The sequence below is a fragment of the Nicotiana sylvestris genome, chromosome 2, assembly GCF_000393655.2.
Source record: "Nicotiana sylvestris chromosome 2, ASM39365v2, whole genome shotgun sequence".
Classification (NCBI taxonomy): Eukaryota; Viridiplantae; Streptophyta; class Magnoliopsida; order Solanales; family Solanaceae; genus Nicotiana; species Nicotiana sylvestris.
In genome coordinates, this window is record NC_091058.1 from 64,350,470 (window position 1) to 64,373,937 (window position 23,468).

The 23,468-nt window shown below is 38.3% G+C and overlaps 1 long non-coding RNA gene across 1 annotated transcript; it reads right to left on the reverse strand.

Moving 5' to 3' along the window:
• Positions 1-1,484: 1,484 nt before the first annotated feature.
• On the reverse strand, positions 1,485-2,804 carry LOC138886331 (uncharacterized). Its single transcript, XR_011405011.1, has 2 exons — positions 2,563-2,804; positions 1,485-1,753 (listed from the first exon to the last, which is right to left on the reverse strand). It is a non-coding gene; the product is annotated as an uncharacterized lncRNA (long non-coding RNA).
• Positions 2,805-23,468: the final 20,664 nt, after the last annotated feature.

Here is a 23,468-nt window from a genome sequence, read left to right on the forward strand (position 1 = left end):
ATGTGAAAGATATTGAGGTAAGCATAATTGTATTCATGCTATATTTGAATCCTTGTATTTATACTAAAATTGTGTACAATATCCTATCAAATCAAAAAAATATTTTTGGGAGTATCATTAGCAAAACCGAGGAAAGGTGGGTCATAAGGCTCATACATGAAATTACATGTGCCGGTGTAGGGGTGGATTGTTGTTATTCCCCTTAATTGGGATGAACTTGGTAATATTTGTGAATTGGTAACGCCAACCCACACAGCATACGGGGGAAGGTAGCCTAGCCGATCGGGTCGTGATCGGACGTCATGCCACACACATCGTGGTATTGTGCTAGGAATCAAAAACTGGAAATTTAAAACTAGAAATTGTGATTGTGGTACATGTCTCCAAAGACGATGGTATAACTCATATCGGTGCTAATGATCTCCCAACCAAAAAAATTATATATATTATTTTATTTTATTTTTGTAAACTAGAAGACTTACATGTTGCAAATTGGAAGCTTGTATGTTGTTGACTCGACTTTTTGTTTCATGTTTCTTTGTTTGTATGGTTATTATATTCTGAAAGAGGACTTTTGGCCTTACATACTAGTGCTATTCGACGGCGCTAACGTCCCTTTTGCCGGGGGCGTTGTATCATTTAATGATACAGGTGGTTCCACAGCAGGTGGCATCGTCCAGTGATAGCGGTATTCTCTTCCCAGCAATCTTGGTGAGCCCCACTCCACTCCAGGGTCATTTCACGTATCTTTTGTTCATTTTCCCATCACATTTTAAGGTATAGCCGGAGCCTTGTTGCCGGCGTTTCCCTATTACTCGTCTATTATATTTAGAGGCTCAGTAGATTGTTTGTGGGTGGTGGTTGATGTTGGGAGTACAAACTAGAAATGTTAGTACTTGATAAGCATATTTCTCATTAAACTTGTTAACTTGTAATATTTTTGAAACTTTAAACGAAGTCATTAACGGAAATGAAATGAAAGTTTCTAATGGAAGATTGCTTAATGTTTTGATAAAGTGGGTGAACATTCCCTCTTTATTCATGAACTAGTTTGAGTAGAATGAAATCTAATAGGCTTGCTCAGTCGGGTTTACTCGGTTGAGCGCCGGTTGCGTTCCACGGTTTTTGGGCCGTGACACTACTCCATCTTTAAAATCAGAAGATATTTATTTATGAAGGGATAATGGGCTAATTATTAATCTAGTAACTAAGCTGATTGTGCTTAACAGGTTGATATTGTCCAAACCCAAATGTCGGTGAAACAAAATCTCCTACATAGGCCCACATTCTATCATAGAGCTTATCAATCTTAATTAATTAAAGCCCTTTTTTGAAAATCTTTCCTACTTACCTTTTTCTTTTACATTTCTTAAAGAAATTTGCTTAAAAAATCGCCAGGCAGAAGATTGGGCTTTAATGTCAAGCACATAGCCCCAATCTCTCAACGTCAGATCATTACTCTAATTGTAATTGCATCACACTAATTTGACAAATTAATCACTGATTCTTATAACGGTAATAAGAAATTAATTACTATAATTAAGTTCAAAATCTATTTAACTACAATAGATAATACAAGGTATTCATACTCAGAATTACATTAAAAAGTATATCTTTCTACATGAGCACACCTAAACTACAACTGTTTCAAATATTCTTGACACAATCTTTTGGCTTTGAGGTTTACAAATTTGACCAATTAATGGGCAGATCCATGAACATTCGCCATATTTGTGGCAACAAATGACTTTTTCTGTTACACATTAACACAAACAATCAGTCGAACGGTATATTATAGAGGTGCCAAATCCTAAATTCATGCTTAATCAAAGAGATCTAGGAACAGAAGTTAACAGAAGCAAACCATGATTTTCTCAATTTATTCTTAAGTCAACAAATACATTCAGAAAAAACTTGTATGAGCTCTTTTGATTTAACAACAACCTTACATCAAGATAAGTGAATAAAGTAACACATTAACCCAGTTAATGAGTCAACACATCATGTGTATTCAATTAGAACTAAGCAAATGAATCGGATTTCAAACATAGAACAAAGATGGATAAATTTAATCCTACAAACATCATAGCACACATGAAGCAGGCATAAGCACAATATCAACATGTTTATCCTATATTTACATAAGGAGAGAATCTCACATACTTTCTATGAAAGATAGTCAATAAATGCCAAGTAAAAGCTGAAAACTGGAGAAATAGATCAGCAAGCTCAAAAACAGCAACAATCAAACAGGTAAAACAACAATGAATAATCACAGAATATTTTCAAATACTATTTTCTCTTTTTTTGTGAAATTTTACAATTCTTATGTTCAAACGCCCACTTAGTTCATCATTTTCAAAATGCAGATCGAAAGAATATTTACTTAATTTTGGAGAAAGAAGTAAGATATTTGAAGCTTACGCAATAGTTAAAAAGATATTATTCGAATTTACTAAACAAGTTTTTTCTTTCAAAAAATTTAGTTAGTTGCAGTAGCAGTAGCAGGCCCAGAAATGAACAAAAAGAAGACTGACAACTATCAATCTGCATGACTTGAACCTTCAGATTGCAGCCACGCCATCGATCCATGTGAATTGAGCCTTTAGCTCTCAGCCACGTTATTGATCCGTGTGACTTGAGCCTTCAGATCTCATCCATGTCATTGATCCGTGTGCTCCATGGCCTTTTTTAGTCACGTGCTCCATTGCCTTAAAGAAACAAATGAAAACAATAGTACTACTTATTGCGCGTACCCTTTCCCTCGATTTTACTCTCGACAGACTCCTCTTTCATTACGTTTCTTCCTCTTCAATTCTATCGATCCGCGTGACTTGAGCCCTTAGATCTCAGCCATGTCCATGATCCGCGTGACGTGAGTCCTCAAATTTTAGCCACGTCATCAATCCATGTGCTCTATTTCCTTCTTCTTTCTTTTTTTCCTCGTTACGTGCTCCATTGCCTTCAAAGAGAAACGTATGCATTCAAGTGGGGAGGGTACTTGAGAAATTAGTATAAAACACACAAATACTTCGATTTTTGCGCGACTCATTCCCTCATTTTTCCCTCAATAGACTCCTTTGCGATTCCATTTCTCATCGTTCAAGATGGTGGGTGTAAGGCCTGGCGAGCATGACATTGAGGAAGGTGATATTGAAAAGCCACTGGTCGAGAGATTGTTTGATGGATCTAATTACAACACTTGGAGAAAAGAGGTTTTGGACGTTTTGACGGCGATAAACAAAACTGGTTTCTTTGATGGCACTATTACTCCAGATGAGGACGAATTATAGTTCATCATTGATGATATCCTATGGTCGCGGGTGCGAGAAAAATAAAGTAATGTTGATTTTCTGGAAAAACATAGACTTCTCTAGAATGTCCTGGGGTAGTATACTTGATATTTATTTAGTAGACACATCTAGATCTTGTATAATGTTATGGGAAGATAAGTTTATCTATTTGAGACATCTAGATATTCTTATAATGACTCAGCCAGTCGTTCTAAGAGTTATAACTCTATTTTTCCCATTTTTGTTTTTTTTATTTATTGTTCAGCTCTGTTGAGTTGTATCGAGTTGGTAGGTTTAAGTTCGGAGTAGTTTTGGAATGAAATGATCACTTAGTGTCTTAGTTAGAAAGCTAAGTTAGAAAAGTTAATCGGAAGCTGACTTATGATTAATCAAATTCGGATTTGAATTTTTATGATTTGGTTAGCTTCATTGGGTGATTTAAACTTAGGATTGTGTTCGGAATGAAATTTGGAGGTCCGTGGTAGAATTATGCTTGAATTGGCGAAAGTTAGAAATTTGGCGATTTTGGTCGACAACAGAAAATTAGGCATCAAGGTCGGAATGGAATTCCGAAAGTTGGAGTAGGTTCGTAGTGTCATTTGTAACATGTGTGCAAAATTTGAGGTCATTTGGATGTGGTTTGATAGAATTTGGCGTCGTTGGCGAGTTTTGGAAGTTTAGAAGTTCTGATACTTGAATTCGAGGTTGATTTGGTGTTTTGGTGTTGTTTTGGGTGTTCCGAAGTTTCGACTAAGTTCGGGTAGTAATGTATGAATTGTTATTGGTTGAGGTCCCTAGGGCCTCGGGTGTGTTTCGGATAGGTTTGAGTTGTGTTGCGCTCGTTTTTCTTATGTTTCGACGTAGTTTCTTCAAGCATAAAATTGAACAAATGAGCTCCACTTGCTTTTTTGATTAAATCATTAGATCCGTATCGTAATTACGGATCCGTGACAAAAATAATCGTTGAATTTGAACATCGTATGAGGATTTTATGGTTATTTTACTAAGAATTAGGTTGCCAGATTTTTCAGATTAATTATGAAATTGCCACTGACGACATATTTAAAAATTTGCACTATTTGCAAATATTGAAACCAACATATCTCATTCATTATAAGGTCAAATTGAGTGATTCAAAAGTCTAACTTGACTAGAATTTCACAACGAATCCGTTGGAGGCATAAAAAGCGAGTTTCAGGATTGTTTGGCACAGAAACGAGGTAGAATAGCTGGCAAAAAAAATATATAAAATAAAGGTTTGTTCATTCGGTCATATTTTGAGTTGGGGAGCTCGAATTTGGGCTTTTTTGGAGGCAATTTTCACATAGGGATTGGGATAAGTATTCTCTTCTTGGTTTTGGTTATATTTCATGAATCCATCTTTGTTTTTGGGATTTGATTTATTATTTCAAAGTGAAATTGAGGAAGTTAGGACTTGAGTTTTGAAAGTTTTAGGTAGGGATTTGAGGGATCAAACGGAGTCCGATTTTGATAAATTTTATATGGTTAGAATCGGGAGAGGACGAGGTTTATTATTCTATTAATTTTGACTGATTTATAGATGTGGGCCTGGGGGCGGGTTTTGGCTGGTTTCGAATTTTTGGCCTATTTATATAGGTTTTATTGTGGAATTCGATTCTTTAGTCTATGTTAATCGTATTATTTTGATTATGAATAGATTCGGAGGTTTTGGAGACCGAGTCGAGGGACGAGGACATCCTGGAGTAGGATTTCACGCTGTTAAGGTAAGTAACAGTTTTAGCTCTGGCCTAGAGGGTATAAACCGAAGAATTTGATATCATGCGATTGTTTGGAGATGATACTCACATTAGGTGACGGGCGTGTGGGTGTATACCTCGAGAGATTGAGACTTGGTCCGTCCCGTAGGGCCTCATGGCCATCATCTGTGTTACGTAGTTACTTGTTGTTGAACTTATATGCCTTCATGTTAGAGATCATGCTTAGGCTTTATTCATGCTCACATTATTTGTACCTAGTCATAAAATTTTTTGTACATGTTTATCTTAGTCTCTATTATTTGCTAATATGTTGTGATACTTGATGGGGGCTGTGTCCCCTTATTTGTTGATGATGGTGAGGCTAGTGAGGTACATGATTGAGTGAGGCCGAGGGCTTGGTTGTAAGGATATTAATACCATAGCGCGTGAGCTAATCGTGCGGGTTCAGGTATTGATACCATAGCATGTGAGTTGTCCGCGTAGCATGTGAGTTGACCGTGCGAATCCAAGTATTGATACGATGGCACATGAGTTGTCCATGCTTAGCTCTTGGGCTTTGGGAGCCCCTCCAGAGTCTGTACACACCTCCAGTGAGCGCAGAGTGTTGAGTGTATTGAGTGTTGAGTGCTAAGTGCGAGTGCTGAGTGATGGAGTGTCATTGTTGTGAGGTTACATTACTTTTGCTATTTTTGTATTTATCTGTTAAATTTTTTTGGGGCAATTATTGAGTGGTGGAATTTACCTGGTTATTTCTGTTTATTTTTTAAATTGTGAAAATAAATAATTGGACTGTTTTACTTAGCTCGTCACTACTGCTTAGTTCCTTAGTTATTTCTGTTACTATTGAGTCGGTTGTACTCACACTACACCCTGTACTTTATGTGCAGATCCAGGTGAGTTAGAGCGCGGCGATCGTTGAGTTCAGGCCGACTAGCTGTGGAGATTTCAAGGTAGCTACTAATGTTCGCAGGACCTTGTTACTCCTTTTGTCATTTCTTTTTTTTGGGCAGTTAGATAGTTTATATATCTTAGTTCATAGTTTTAGACACTTATGACTTAGTGACACCCTGATGTTTGGGGCTCGTTTCCGTATTTTATATTAGTTATATTTAGAGTTCATTTAGTTTATGAGAAATTCAAATGTTGAAAATATTTTATTAAATTTTTATAATCGATTTAATAGTAATATTTTGGGAAATAGGCTTGCCTTGTATCACGATAGGCACTATTAAACATGACTAGATTTTGGGTCGTGACAATTCTAGAGTATTATGGGAAGATAAGGTTCACTAGATTTTTCTTGTACATGTTCTAGAATATTATCTAGAACCATCCTTAGAGAAGTATAAGTCGGGGTGGTCTTAGGCATTTGTAATGAAGCCAATTTCTAGAAAGTCTTTTTCAATAACAAAGTTATCCTTTTTAAAATCTCTCTTTTCTTTTCAAGATTCCTCTTCTTAGTTGAATCCTCCAGTCTTAGTTAACGATCTTGGGCTAGCAGAATGTCTCTGAATAATACTTTTCTTCTGCTATTCTTTACATAGTATCAGAGTCATAGTTGGCTTCTAGATATATTTGCAAGGTCGGGTCAGTGGTTGATTCAACTGATTTCTCTAAATGGATTTGGGTGGTCGTGCTAATGGTCTGGGGATGGAGTTATTGAACCAATCCAACAACAAGGTATGGAAGATTTGTATGGAGTCATACCTTGTTGGTGAGGATTTGTGGGAAGTTGTCAATGGGAGTAACACAAGTCCTCCTGATGACGCACTGGAAAAAAGCAATGCGTGTAAGAATGTGGAAGCAGATTAATGCTAAGGCGGTATTTATCCTAAAGAAATCCATCTCTCCTAATTATTTGATCATATTATAAGGTGTAAATCAACTCATGAAATATGGAGGACCTTTGATCAGCTGTTTAACAAGAAGGAGTAAGCTCGGCTCCAGATTTTGGAAAATGAGTTAGCTAACACCACTCAAGGTAATCTCTCTATCGCCGAGTATTTTTTGAAGGTTAATAATATGTGTTCCGAAATTTCTCTATTAAATCCGGACGAGGCTATCTCTGAAGCATGAATAAGAAGAATTATTATTCATGGTTTAACGACAGAATATGTTCCCTTTGTTACATTGATTCAAGGATAGGTTCAACAACCATCTTTGGAAGAATTTGAGAATTTGGTGTCGTCACAAAAGCTACTAGCCAAATAGATGGCAGGTGTGTATCTATCAAAGAAGGAGAAGGAAACGCTCTTGTCGTCGATAAGAGGAAATTTAAAGGGAAATCAAGAGATAACATGCACTTTCGGTTCTCAAGTGGTTCAAGCTTGCTAGGAAAGAAGGTGGAGTCTTCCAGTAACGGTAAAAAGCTTTTAAAATGTTACCGTTATGTAAAAGTTGGGCACATAAAAAGATATTGTCGAGCCAAAGCAAGCTATATGGCTCAACCCAAAAACGTTACTGAAGAAGAATAAAAAGAAGAAGACTGGGGAAAGTGCTTTGCAGCAGAAACTCGAGCAATAAATACCATGGCTTCCATAAATTTTTAAAGAGACTGGATCGACGATTCAGGGTGTGGGCACCATCTTACTGGAGATTAATCCAAATTCTCCACCTTTCGCGAATACAACAGACATGATGTTATTGTTACAGCAAATAATACAGTCCATAATATGGAGAAGGAAGGCACTGTTGTGATCAACGAGAAATAAAAAGACACTATCACCCTTAACAATGTCTTTTACGTTCCAGATATGAAGAAAAATCTATTTTCAGTTGCAAAAGTTGTAAATGCTGGAAACTATTTGCTATTTAGCTCACGTGATGTGAAGTTCCTCCGAAATATCAAGGTGCTCAAGGCAGATATCGTTCACTCTGGTAAGAGAGTTAATGATTTATATGTTTTATCTACCTCTAATTCATATATTGAGAATATGAGTAGCAATGATAATACACATCTTTGGCATGCTAGACTTGGACATCTAAGCATGGATAAATTAAAAGCCATGGTAAAGTTGAATCTAGTAAAAGGTTTGCCTAACTTAAGAAATTTTGGTGGAGGAAAGGTTTGTGAAGGATGTCAATATGGAAAGGCACATCATCTTCCATTTGACAGATCCTTATCAAGGTGCAATGCCCCATTAGAACTTGTTCACAGTGACTTGATGGGGCCAACGATAACTCCTTCATATGCTAATTTTCATTGATGATTTACTAGATTCACTTAGGCTTATTTTGTGAAGCACAAGTTAGAAGTTTTCAGTAAGTATGTGGAGTTCAAAGAAACAGTTGAAGGCGAACTCAATTCCAGAATAAGGCGGTTGTGAACAGGTAATGGCGGAGAATTCACTTCAGATGAATTTATATCCCTATTATCGTTGGCATTTTATTAAAAGAGAACTCACATACACTGATACACCACAACAAAATGGAGTGATTGAAAGGAAGATCCGACACTTAACTGAGACATGTAAGAGTTGGCTTCATGCCAAGAATTTACCTAGAGCCTTGTGGACTGAAGGTATTAAATGTGCAGCATAAGTGATTAACAGGATGCCACTTTCTCCAAAAAAATATGAAGTCTCCCTATGAATTAATGTTTGGAGAAAAGCCTAGCGTGAAACACCTCAGGGATTTTGGATCTATTTGTTATGTTCACATTTCAGATTCTCAACGGAGCAAGTTGGATGCCAAGGCAAGAAAATGCATCTTTGTCAGATATGATGTAAGAAAAAAGGGATGGAAATGCAAGGATCCTAAATCTCATCTCTTTGTTGTCTCAAGGGATGTCATATTCGATGAAATATCTTTGTATTATGGAGTTTCATTGGATGGAGTGAGTTCAAAAACCTTAAATAATGGAGAATCAAGCTTTCCCATTGCAGGTGCTTGTCTAGATAATATGATTGCCGAAGAGTTAAGAGAAAGGGGGAGTCCTAGACCTCAACAGCATGAAACTTAACAAGAAGATGATTCAAGTGGTTCAGGAAGGATAAAAAGAACTATTATCAAGCCATCTCGCTTTAGAGATGAAAATTTTGTTAGTGCGTATTCCTGTTTCTTTGCAGGACCAATTGATGATGAAGAACCTTCCTCATTCGAAGAAGCTAAAGGAGTCAAAGGGTGAGAACTTGCTATGGATGATGAAATGGAGGCTCTGACGAAAAATCAAACTTGGAGCCTTTTACCAAAGCCGAAGGATGTATAACCCGTTTCTTGTAAATAGGTTTACAAAATTAAAAGAAGAGCAGATGGCAGCATAGATAGATATTAAGCAAGGCTGGTTGCTCGGGGATTTTCTCAAAAGTACGTTGAAGATTATGAAGAAACCTTCAGTCCGGTGGCTAAGATGATCTCGATCCGAGTTGTGCTAGCCTTGGAAGCCTCGCATAATTGCAAATTATGGCAACTTGACGTGAAGAATACTTTTTTATATGGAGAGCTTGACAAAGATATTTATATAGAGCAACCACCCGGGTATGTCTCTAACTTACATCCTGATTATGTCTGCAAACTTAAGAAGGCCCTTTATGGCCTCAAGCAAGCTCCACGAGCATGGTATGGTAAAATTGCTCAGTATATACATTTCTATGGCTATGATGCATCACACTCAGATCCTAGCTTATTTGTTAAAATACAAGGAGACTTGCATATGGTTGTTCTTTTGTACGTGGATGATACGATAATAACAGGAAATAATGAAGATGAAGTTGCTAGGCTTCAATATGAGCTTTCCATAAGATTTAACATCAAGAAGTTGGGAGAGCTACACCATTTTCTTGGATTAGAAGTGACAAACATGAACAAAGGTATCTTTGTCACTCAAGAAGGATATGCCAAGAAACATGTTGACAGATTTGGATTGAAGCAAAGCAAAACATGTTCTGCTCCTCTTGAGATACGTACAAGGTTAAGGCGGAACGAAGGCTCACTTCTTGCAGATCCCAAGCCTTTCCTGGCTCTTGTTGGAAGTCTCCTATATTTGACTATTACAAGGTCGGACATTGCCTTCTCGGTGGGATATGTAAGCGAATTTATGCAAAGGCCAAGAAAGCCTCACTTAGAAGCTGCAAAGAAGATTCTAATGTATATCAACTCAACATGAAACATGGGCTTTTTCTTCTAGAAGAAGAATGATTTGGTGTTAGATGGTTAAACGGATGCTGATTTTGGTGGTGATTTGGATGACCGAAGATCTACATCAGGCTATATTTTTCTCTGTGGTGGAACAAGTGTTTCTTGGTATATCAAGAAGCAAGACTCGATTTCCTTGTTAACCATGGATGTGGAGTATAAAACAACTGCTCTTACTGCTCAAGAATGTGTATGCCTACAAAGACTTGTTGAAGACTTGCATCTACCTATATCAAAGCATATTGTGATCTTTGGAGATAATCAAAGTGCCATCAAGCTTGCAAATAATCCAACATTCCATGCAAGAACTAAACATATTGAGGTGGAACATCACTTTATTCGGGAAAAGGTTCTTGATGGAACTATCAATACTTTAAAAGTGCAAAGTTAGGAGAATATTGTTGATATCTTCATCAAGTCACTTGCTAAAGCTTTATTCGAGTTCTTCCGTGACAAGCTTGGAGTAGTTTAAAAAAAATTACTTTAAGGGGGAGTGTGAGAAAAATAAAGTAAAGTTGATCTTTTGGAAAAACATAGATTTCTCTAGAATGTCCTAGTGTAGTATACTTGATATTTATTTAGTAGACACGTCTAGATGTTCTAGAATGTTGTGGGAAGATAAAGTTATCTATTAGAGACATCTAGATATTCTAGAGTAGTATGGGAAGATAAGGTTCATTAGATTTTTCTTTTACATGTTCTAGAATATTATCTAGAACCATCCTTATAGAAGTATAAATAGGGGTGGTCTTAGGCATTTGTAACGAAGCCAATTTCAAGAAAGTCTTTTTCAATAACAAAGTTATCCTTTTAAAAATCTCTCTTCTCTTTTCAAGCTTCATCTTCTTTAGTTGAATCCTCCAATCTTAGTTAACGATCTTGGGCTAGCAGAAGGTCTCCGAATAATACTCTTCTTCTGCTATTCTTTACACTGACTACTGGCGTCAATCCGCGTTGAAATAGCAGAGAAATTAACACAAAAAATTTCCAAAGAAATTTGGGATCGTTTGCAAGAACAGTATTATGAACCTTATGGCGCAAAGTTGTATAAGTGGACAGAGATGCTGCGAGATTTGAATCAAGGAACTATGGGCATAAAACAATATTGTAATCGTGCCAAACTGATATGGAGTGAATTTGGAAACCTGATATAGGACCGCAATTGCCCCTACTCACAACATGATCTGTTGATTCACTTTCTTCTTGGTATGGATAATCTGAACTAGAGAACTAGAATTAGGATTTTATCCATGAAGCCTTTACCAACAATTCATGAGGTCACTGATCGTTTCACTGCAGATGCACAACTAAGTTACACTGCTCGAAGATTGTTGGGAAACCAATTGTAGGTGAAAGATCCTTATACAAAAATTTAGAGATATATAGTTGGTGAAAAATATCAATACTAGTAGGTGAAAGATGGTGTAAAAGGGTGTCGGTTCAATCATATAAAAAATAAGAGTCTATGCTATTTTGTGGTAAATTTCTGAAGACACGTAATAGGTGAAAGATGGAGGTACAAATCAGTTGTACACACAATTTTCAAGTTTAGTGTTGTACAGAAATCATATACAGAACAAGATTCCATAGGGCCGATGGTACAAATCAGTTGTACACAATTTTCAATTTTAGTGTTGTATAGATAATCATGTACAGAACAAGATTCCATAGGGTCGGCGGTACAAATAGGTTGTACACACAATTTTCAATTTTAGTGTTGTACAAGCAATCATGTACAAAACTATTTTGTGATGAATTCTGAAGACACATAGGGTGAAAGATGTAGTAGAAAGGTTGGGGGTACAATGTTACACCTTGTGTATTCGGCGTTATCATGCTATAAAGGGGCTAATTCGATAGGAAGATAATTTCTATGAGATATTTAAATGATGCGATAGTTATACATTAATATTGAAAGTATTCGAGTTATGATTAAAAATTCGACAAAGATCGCCGCAAGTTATGGGTTTTAAATTTCACTGAAATTTGGATAAAATGTTGATGAGCTTTTCTCTCAATATACTAAGAGTTATGGTGTGTTATACCCATTTAATCGAAGGTCTATGAGTCTAGTTTCCAACGCAACAAACCGTTTGTTAATATGACTTCAGAGTAGAGAGATATTAACATTTTCGTACAGGGGTGCACACTGTTACGGGAACAGTGTGCTTAGTTGGTTTTAGTTAAAATTTATTTTATTTAAGTCAATTTAGAACAGAACCCCTGCGTTTTATCCTCTCCAAAACCGAACCTAAAATCTAGGAATTTCATCTCAAACTCCTTCCATCCATCTAGCTAATCATAACAACAATTTAGTCATCCTCAAGATAGAGAACACCATGGTAGCTTCGGAATCGTGAATTCTTCGGTGTTTCACTTTTCGTAGGAAGACTCCGCCTTGAAGTAATCTCGAATTTAAAGTAATTCTGGTCACACAAGGTATGATTTAACTTCCTCTTTGTTCTTTGTAAACTTCTACCATATGAATTCCTAAGAAATAGTTGAAACCTCTATAGAAATGTTCTTGATATTTTTAAGAAACCTCTCTTAATATGACTTGATTGTTGGGTTGTTCTATATGGTTTTATTGTGTTGTTTAGATATGTGAAGACATGGGTGGAATCGTTTCGATGAGGAGATGTAGTAAAGTAAAAATTTGGTGGTGTGTTGGGAAATTAAACTACAAAAGAGTCTACAAATTCATGGCCGCAAGGTATGTAGGGCTTTCGCAATACTTTTCGGCATGACTAGAATTCGAATAAACGTTTATCGAATTGTTTCGTCGGATTCGAATTTTTTAACCTTCAACTTATAAAGATGCTTAGACCTGATCCTTTCTCATAGATTGATTACTTCAGAGAATATATATGAATTCTCGATTTTTCTTGTTTCTTGTTTAAAAAGAACTAGAGCCTTTTTACCCGTTCTCCTTTCGACGCCCATATAAATCATGAATAAGTAAAACTTACTTCAAAGGTACTCATAATACATAACTCTCAAGTTCTTAGTACTTGTTGGCTCGTAGTTGAAAATTAAATATTTTAGCGACAACCATGATTGTCGGGGAATAATGATTATATGCCACTTCAACTCTTCTTAGAATACATCTTTTAATGTTAGTTTTGCATTGCACTTATATAATTCATGATTTAATATATGTATGTATTTACTTTCATTACTGAGACGCGCTATAGACGGCTGGGTATAACACCTATTGTGTAACCACCGATCGGTTGGGATTACCGAGCTTCACGTGGCCGGGTACGATTCTGCCAAGCCTTTATTATGGTCGGGTATGTTATGTATATTATAGCCCCACAGAGGGATTTATTATTATATAATGTGGTATATTATAAGTAGCGATAGTGAGCAACGATTCCATAAGCATACATTTATATCCATGTTGAATTTTAGTTTCCTATCGAGGCTAGTTTCAGAATTCAAATTGTCTTTATATCTCTTCTATTGTTAATTACATTTTTCATGTTACACTTGTCGCCCTACATATTCAGTACATATTTCGTACTGACGCCTTTTTATGCGATGTGTTCATGCCCACAGGTTCGGATAGATAGAGCGGCGTGCCTCTTCAGTAGGACCCCCACGATCAGCGTTGGGTTTCGCACTCCACTTCTTCGGAGTTGCTGACTTTGAGTCCATAGGTACTGTTACAGATGTATATGTGTAGTTTTGGGCATGTCGGGGGCCTTGTCTAGCCTGTTGAGATTGTCTTACACTCTTAGAGGCTTGCAGACTAGCGGTCATTGCATGTATATTTTTTTTGTACGGCCCTATTGGCCTTCTGGATAGCTGTTATACTGTTGTTGTAGCCTTGTTGGCCTAGGTTATATATATATATATGTATATATATATATGTCGTTTTGGGCTCTTCTGCCTACAGGTTATTATATTTCAGATCATATCTCATGGTTGGTTCGCTCGGGCCTTCGGGCATCGGGTGCCAACCACACCTCCCAAGATTAGGGTGTGACAAACTTGGTATCAGAGCAGGTCAGTCCTAGGGAGTCTGCAAGCCGTGTCTAGTAGAGTCTTGTTTATGGAGTGTTGTGCACCACACTTATAAACATGAGGCTATTGGGCATTTAAGATTATTACTTTCTTCTTGATCTAAATCGTGCAATAGAGCCTAATCATAAGTGTTCATTCCTAATTCTTTTTTTGTTTACCTTCTCAGTGATGCCTAATACTACGAGACGACAAGTGGCTATGAAATTTATTCGGAGGTTGGATGAGGAGGCGGGAGAGGGCACAAGTCAAGTGCCACCTACTAATGTAGATCGATAAGAGCCACAGAATGAGGCTATTCTTAAGCTTCCGGGACAGCACCCCCACCACCCCGGAAGGGCGTAGAGGAGCTAACGTACCTCCAGTCCCTCTCCTAGTTGTTCCTGATCAGGACCTAGACATGCGGAGTGCTGTACAATTGCTGACTCGAATAGTGGCCTCCTAGGCCCAACACCAAACCCTCAGTATTGTTGATAGGTCTGTGAGTGCGAGAGTTCGAGACTTTATCAACTTGGATCCTCCAGTATTTATAGGGGTTGATCCTAATGCTGACCCACAGGATTTTCTAGATCTTATACAACGGACCTTACAAATTATACATGCCACAGATGTTGAGTCAGTGGAGTTTACTTCTTATAGACTACGTGATATTGTTGTGACATGGTATGAGACTTGGAAGTAGACTCGGGGGCCTAATGTGCCACCAGTGACATGGAAGGAGTTCTTTGAGGCATTTTTACAGCAATATTTGCCAATTGAGCTTCGAAGAGCCCGATGAGATAGGTTTTTACACTTAGAACATGGTAATATGAGCGTTCGGGAATATATCATGCAGTTCAACTCTTTGGCTAGGTATGCTCCTACGATTGTTGCTGATATGAGTGATCAGGTACACCAGTTTGTTAGTGGTTTGGGGGCACACTTGACAAATGAGTGCACTACAACTTCTCCAAACCAAGGAATGGATATTGTCCATATTCAAGCATATGCACAGGGTCTAGAGGATCTCAAGAGGCAATAACGAGCCAATCGAGAACATGATAGAGGCCAGCAGAAGAGGGCGTGGTTCGCAGGTAACACAGGAGAGTTTCGATGTGGATTTAGGCTACAATTTTCTAGGGGTCAATCTCATCTGGTAGCCAGTGCACCACCACAGTTTCAGGGACAGTGACATGATCAGACCACTTATTCTGGTCTAGGTCAGAGTTCACGGACCTCAGGTCTACAGTTTAGAGGCGAGTTTAGTCAGATGAGGCCTCAGTTTCCTAGATGTGATCGATGTGGCCGAAATCATTTTGTACCATGTCTCCAGGGTTATGATAGATGTTATGCATGTGGACAGCTAGGTCATATTATGAGACATTGTCCGATGACAGGCGGAGGGTGTATGGCTCAGTCGACGGCATCTGTAAGGGCTTCTTCTTCTTCGGTACGTCCTCCTAGGTAGAATATGCAGACATCAGCTGGCAGGGGTAGGGGAAGATTTAGAGCTTCTGGTTCAAGAGGTCAGCAGAATCGCATATATGCTTTATCGAGTCGTCAGGATTTAGAGTAATCTCTGGACTTGGATCCCTCTTCTTTCTTTTTCCGGTTTGCTAAACCTCCCGAACCGCTCTAGATAGCTTGGGAAGTGGCTCGAATAGCTAATTGACTCATGATGCGACCTGTTTTCAAGCCATTCTCTATCATTTCTCCAATCTTTATGGACTCTACGAACGGTTTGCCTATGACACACATCATGTTTTGGAAATAATTGGCCTCTTGGGCCTGTAAGAAGACATTGACCATCTCGGCCTCATCTATTGGGGGTTTTACTCTGGCCGCTTGTTCACGCCATTTGATAGCGTATTCTCGAAAGCTTTTCGAAGATTTCTTTTTGAGGTTGGACAAAGAATTTCTATCCAGAGCTATGTACACATTGTATTGGAAGTCTCTTACAAAATCACGGGCCAAGTCGTCCCATATGTGCCAATGGGAGATCTCTTGGTCCATATACCACTTCAAAGCAATTCAGGCCAAACTCTCTCTGAAGTAGGCCATCAGAAACTCTTCCTTTCTGCCTGTCCCTCTCAGCTGATTGCAATATATTTTCAAATGGGCGATCAGGTCTCCATGCCTGTCATATCTTTCGAATTTTGGTGTTTTAAAGCCAACGAGTAGATGAACATGAGTAAACATGCACATATTGTCTTACGAGACACTCTTTTGGCCACTCAGGCCTTGCATGTTCTTAAGACTTTGTTCGATGCTTTTCATCTTCTGAGTTATCTCTTCTTGCTTGGGGTTCTTCATGGTCCTTTCTGGTTCCATGGTAGACTCATACCGGGGGTGCTGAGGGTAGGAGTTTGGGGTGACATGAGCCATATCTAGTTGAAATTGTGGTACTTGGAAAGTGAAGGCTGGCGGTTCAAAACATGGCCTAGGCACTGTTGGCAGTTCCATAGTAGAGACTGGTGGTGCAGTGAATATCATAGAAGATACTCTTGAAACGGTGCTTGGGGGCAAACCTTAGAAAGCATACCGGTGAAGTTAGCTGACATAGTGGGGTACCCGAACGGGTTGAACGAATTGGTTACGGGAATTGGGACATTGGAGGTTCCACTTGTACTGGGAATCAGTTTGGAAAATCTAGGGATTGCATTGGGCGGTTCTCTGCCATTAGACCAAGTGTCCCACATTTCCAACATGCGGAGACACAGTATTCTGTTTTCTTCAGCAGTTGCTGACTCTAAGGCTGGGATAACCGATGTCGGGCTATCCTCTGAGGGGTTAATTATTGGTAGATGAGTCTTTGATGTCATTGCGACACTCCCTTTAGATCTTGTGAAGTAATGGTGTGAAGCCAGGTTACCACAAAACCAACCACCTAAAAACAAAACCTGTTCTTAAACAATATACACAACAAACCGGTTAGTTTGAGACAATTAACACATAGGGAATCACATGTAGGGGAATGAAATGCACATAAACAGTCAAACGTTATTCTAAATATTTTTGTAATGGCTGCGTGTCTCATTCCGACTTTTTTTTTGTCCACTTCCAAATCCTGAATCTTTTCTTTCTTTGTGCTCTTTAATTTTTCCTCTCTTTTTTGTGTTTTCTTCTCTTTTTTTTTTCACTCGGGTTGTCTGTATCTATGATCAGATCCGATTGGGATTGCCTACGTATCACGACGCCGCATGAATCAGATCATTACGTAGTTCAGGGGATAAATGCGAAATAAAAGAAAGAAATTATTTGGGTTTTCAATATTTCATTAAATAAAAACTTCTGGTTTTTTCTATTACGAAGACTCCGACATACAGACTTAAGAACTGAAAAACAAAAACAAAATCAGAGAAGACTAACAACCTCGAAAAAATGAAATACAAACTTGAAAAGGAAAATAGGAACACATAAGAGCCTCCAATACTCTAGGGGCCCGCGGAACATCAGTCAGTCTCGGCGCGGGCCTGCGTGCGATTTCTTCTTGGAGATGCTCTAGGTCGTCCATTATCTGACGGACAAAAGTCATCACATCGGCGAAGAACATGGACCTGGTCATATCTTCGCATTTATGGCACTTCATTACGATATAATCAACAATTCCTTTAATCCTTTCTCTAATGATGCCCTTCTCTTGGAGTAGGCGTCCAATTTGCTGAGACCTGGCCTCCAAAACTTATGTGGCCGTATGGGTTTGCTCTTGCAACTGCCGCATGCCTTCTTACAATCGAGCCATCAATGCATATCAATGCTCTCTTTCCGCTTTGAAGTTCTTTTTTTGCTGGGCCATTTCATTTTCAAGAGTTAGTCATCTTTTTCTTTAAACCCGTGACTCCTTTGTCATACTTTTCCTTTAGCTACTGAACAAACCTCGCCCATTCTTCTGCATTCTTTGCTAACTTTTCCCAGGCTTTTATCAATTTATCCTCGGCCTTTTCCAAGTCATCCCCATAATCACACACTTTTCGTCTAAGACTGTTTATGAGTTTTTCATCTTTTTCACTTCTTGGAGGGTCTTCAGTGGCTATTCTCATATTCTAGATCCGAGCTCAGAGGACTTCATTTTCTCGAGAAAACTTTTCTTTTCTATTTCATCCTTAGCAGCCTGCAAGTTATTATCAAATTTGAGTTTTTTTATTTGATCCTCCAACTTGCTTATGATAATCTGGTATCCCTTCCCTTAGCTAACCAATCCTACTATTCTTGCGCTACATCAATGAATTGTTGTACATGTGGTTTTTTGGCGGGATGTTCTGACTCTTGATCGACTCGAACCCTTTTACCATACCGGTCTGTGTAGCTAGATTCTACTTCACCACCAACAACAACAACCCAGTATAATCCCACTTAGTGGGGTCTGGGGAGGGTAGTGTGTCCGCAGACCTTACCCCTACCCTAGGGTAGAGAGACTGTTTCCAAATAGACCCCCGGCATCCTTCCCTCCAAGAACTTCCCACCTTGCTCTTGGGGAGACTCGAACTCACAACCTCTCGGTTGGAAGTGGGGGTTGCTTACCATCAGAGCAACCCCTCTTGTCAACTTGGGGTACTTCACCCCTGGATAAATTCCGTACTTGAGTCTGTGGCTCCAGAAACATACATTGGTGCCAAATATGGTGAACCTTTTCTTCCGGGAATGTGGCTTTTGGGCATAGTTCAATAACATGTTGACTCAAATCTTCATCATGAGGGATAGTTTGGTATCTGCCTAATTGACGTAGAACCTGATGCAGAGCATAGGGATGAATACTCCAAAGACCTATCAACAAAAGAAAGCACACTTCGGCAGACATATAAATAACCTCGTTGACTGGGAGCCAACCAAAAGTCCACTCGATTCGGTATGCAGTAAAAAACCCAAATATGTAAACCATGCCTCAGTATCTTCTATAAACTCATGACTGTCTACCCGATTTTCATGTTCTTCAATGCAGTTGAGACCGGTCAGACCGTAGTTCATGTACCCTGTGTGATGGCAAAGATGTTCTACCAACCATATTTTCAAAAGCAAGTTGCAACCCTCAAAAAACATTATCCCAGCTCGACAAACGGTTAAGGCTCGGTAAATTTCTGCTAGGATCATTGGTATGATAGTGCCATTGGCCTTTTTGATCATAAAGTCAGCCACTCCTGCAAGCCCCAACTCTATATGTTCGTCACTCCTTGGGCATATTAGAGTGCCTAAAAATGCCACGATGAAGGCCAATCCACGGCGTGCTTCCCATTTGTTTTTATTTCCGTGATGATCAAACTGGTGTTTGGAGCCTCAAATCCATTGGGGACCCCATAACGACGGTATAAGAAGTGGAATGTGCAGAATCTCTCGGCCAAATTTCCATCTTTAACTTCCTGGCTAATACTCAGAAGGTCCAAAAACTTATGAGGGGTCATTGTTCTTGGTGCTACTAGATATCGATGCCTGAGGTTCCCATCATGACCAGCATAACCTGCTATCTCTTCTAGTGTAGGAGTCAACACAAAATTGGAGAAATAGAATACATTGTGTACCGAGTCCCAAAATGATATCAAAGCTTCAATATATCCACCCTTGGTTTAATTTTCAAAAGACCAGTGAGTGCGCCTTAGCCTTTGTCACAGCACTCTTGCTGACCTTCCCTAGGTCGTTCCACCACATGTGGAATCCTAGTGGGATTTCCTCTACGACTCGAAAAGGTAGATTTTCAACAGTGCTCATCCTGCATATTTATTTAAGGTGATTGGCTAAAAACATGTGATTTATTTTGACCCCAAAAGAAAGATTATATTTTTTTGCAAAATGTAACTCAAACAGCTCAAGTCTACCTTTGCAAATACGACCCTTCAGCACTTCAGAAGAGAATATTTTAGGGTTGTACTTGCTAAGTGGATAAAAATTAAAAAAAGGACTATAGGTGGCCATTCTTGCAAAAACATTCTTCCGGCGTCCCGTCGGGACATTTCTGGCTATTTGGACAAAAACACACCTAACTTTATTTATGACAAAAATGACAATATTTCATATTTTTGGTTATTTTTTGCAAAAAGCGGGTTGGACCCGATAAGGGTTTCCTACGTATCTCACATCCGGTGAGAATTAAACCCGCGTAGTTCGGTATGTTTTGACGCAACAGAAAAATATGAAATATTTTTTAAATGATTTTTTCCTTCTTTTATCTTTTTTTTTTCAAAATTTCAGCAGAGTTTCGGGGTATTTTTTATACCAGGATTTTTAGAAGCAGGTAATTTTCTCTCTCTTACCTCAATCTTGATTTTTCTTAGTTTTTTTCTCTATCCTAGAAGCCGGTCAACATGCAAGCCGAAGCAAGTAAATGTACAAGTAGCACATAATATGCATCAGGATGGTCTTTTTATTTCGGGTACACCTGTCCTAGACGGACCCAACCCCTGTGTTGAGTTCCCAAAGTCAAATGCACATGATGCAAACAAGCGTTCCTACTAGGGATCCGGCATGAGGCTATGTTATTCTAGGTTTAAAACCTGGGTGTATTGTTCTAGACCTGACTTACCCGAGCGGACAACTCGAGTCGGGGGGGGGGGAGGCAGCGTACCAGGAATACAGAAGCTTCACCGGCTTTGCAACTTGTCTGAGCCTCGTTCTAAAATTAGGATATGACTCTAACAGAAAAGAAGCCACACGGAGTGCATGCTCCCAGATGATTTAGAAGACTCAGAGAGAAGAGGGTTTCGTAACAGTTTATATATAGTCCAAGCAATATCAAAGCGGTAAAAAACGACATTTAGCACATTAGGCTCAAACACGTAAAAATCAGATAATAAATAAAAGTTAACTATAATAGTTATTCTAAGCTCGAATTCTGAAACCTGAACCATAAGTTCTGGGTTCTTATTCCCTAGAAGAGTCTCCATAGCTGTCACACCTCCTTTTTCCCGAAGGGGATGGGGATAGGGAGTTTTTCCAATTTAAGAGACATGAATCGAAATGAGATTATTTATTTAATTTTAGATTTGCCACTTGGAATAATTTATGGTGCCCCAAGTCACCAGTTTATTTTTAAGTCCCAAATCAAGGAAATTTGACTATATTTTTAATCTGCAAACACAGAAGACCGGATAAGGAATTCTGTTAACCCGGGAGAAGGCGTGAGGCCATTTCGAGTTTCGTGGTTTTAGCACGGTCGCTCAACTATTAATAATTGGCCTAATTATTTGGTTTATTACACGTTTTAAATATATTGTGCATTTTTAACTTTACAATCGCTTTTATTTATTTATGGAGTTTATTTAAATAAGTCGTGATATCTCGCACTTATTTTTTTTTTTGAACACATTGTGAATTGTATCACATGAAATGTACCCGCGCTTTACAATATATTTATTTTAATTATTATTCAAAGTTTTTATGATCGGGTCACATGAAATGCACACCCGGATTTGGGAATTAGGTACCACGACTATGCCACGGAAATGCACCCGCGCTTTCCAACGCATCAAACCGTTCGTCATTTGGAGGTGTATACAGAAAGTTACAACCATTTTACTGGGAATATATCATTAGCGCGGCCATTAGCGCGGCCGCGCATATTGCGAAGTATTCTGCCCCGTGAGTACGACCTTAGTGCGGGCGCGCTAGTAGCAGACCCCTAAATATACCTAAGGACGGGAAAGGAGAGAATTTAAGTCATTTTTCAAGACTAGGGCATCCTCTCCATCACCCATCCAGCCAAGGCTTCAATTACATACCTAAGGTGAGTTTTTAAGTGTGTTTTCATGGTGATTTTACCTCTCAATCACTAGTTACAACATGATTTTGATTGGATTTCTTCAAAATCTCAAGTACACCCCAAAGTTGTCTTTCAAGATTTGATCTACAAGAGGTAATATTGTACCCTTAGACTTACATATATGGAGTTATTATGAAATTATGAGTATAAATCAAGTATTGTAACTCATGGGATGGTGATTGGAAGCCATAGGTGCCTAACCTAGGTTGTGTTGGTATTGTAGAGATTGTGAGATGGGTTATTGAGGTATGATTCTTGGGTGTAATAGTATTATGTATACATGCATGTACAAATTAGGTTTGTGGGAAGATTGTTGAATATAAATAAGTAAAGATTGGGTTGGGGAAATGAAAGAAATCTTGTTAAAGAGATTTGAAATCAAGATGCTCAACTAGTGTTTGATAAAATTCTCAAATGAGCTAGAATTATGAATATCTTCCTAATTTGTGTTCAATTTTGTTATGTCTCCAAACAGATTGAAGTTGCTAGAATTTCCGGAATATCGTACTAATTAAAGGAAAGCTCAGGAAAGGTATGTAGGCTAAACTTTCTCTCTCGGAAGTGAATTCCATATTGTTTCGTAAGTTTAAGTATGGTTTGTTTACCAAAATGGTATGGCCTTGAGTCACATTTTAAATGAAAGTTAGTATACTTATTGGGTAAGAAGAATTTGATCTGCTTAATGTTCCTAGTTGCTCTTATGTGTACAAAATATCTTGATTGAATATGTCTTGTTGTTGATAGCCTATAAAGATGGTTGAAAAATTAAATAAGTGAATTGGGAATGTGTTAAAGATTATGTAATAAGCCTCGACCCGACAGTTATGAACTAACTTCAAATATAGAATTGCCTAAGAGCTCTTGTGCTCAATTCACGCCCATAAGTGGCTATTTATCACTATTGCTTTGATTTATAAGTATATCCGGTGTGATTCGAGATCTTACATATCTATGTGTTTAAACTGTGCAACGTCATTTCTGGGAAGGAGTATTGCAAGATAAAATGGTGTATTATTGTTAATGATTTCAATGTGAGTTTTTATTGCTTGGTGGTGTGCCCCATTCCTTTGGGAAGAATCCTTTGTATTTAAAGTTCCATTGCTAATAAACTTGAGGTGTATGGTTTCAGAAATACTCTATATGCCCATGATTCATGTTTCCTCTCATGTGTACTTGACATCTTGACTTGCATGGCTTGTTGTTAAAATTGATATTGATATGAAACATGTGAAATATGAAATGCGGCCACCGTGCCAGGAATAAAGAATCTTGTGAATAGCCAAATGAGCCAAGGAAATACTGTTATTGTTGGTGACTGGAAATACTAATTGGAATCTATAAAATGTGAAAGATATTAAGGTAAGCATAATTGTATTCATGCTATATTTGAATCCTTGTATTTATACTACAATTGTGTACAATATCCAATCAATTAAAAAAATATTTTTGGGAGTATCATTAGCAAAACCGAAGAAGGGTGGGTCATAAGGCTCATACCTGAAACTACATGTGCCGGTGTAGGGGTGGATTGTGGTTATTCCCCTTAATTGG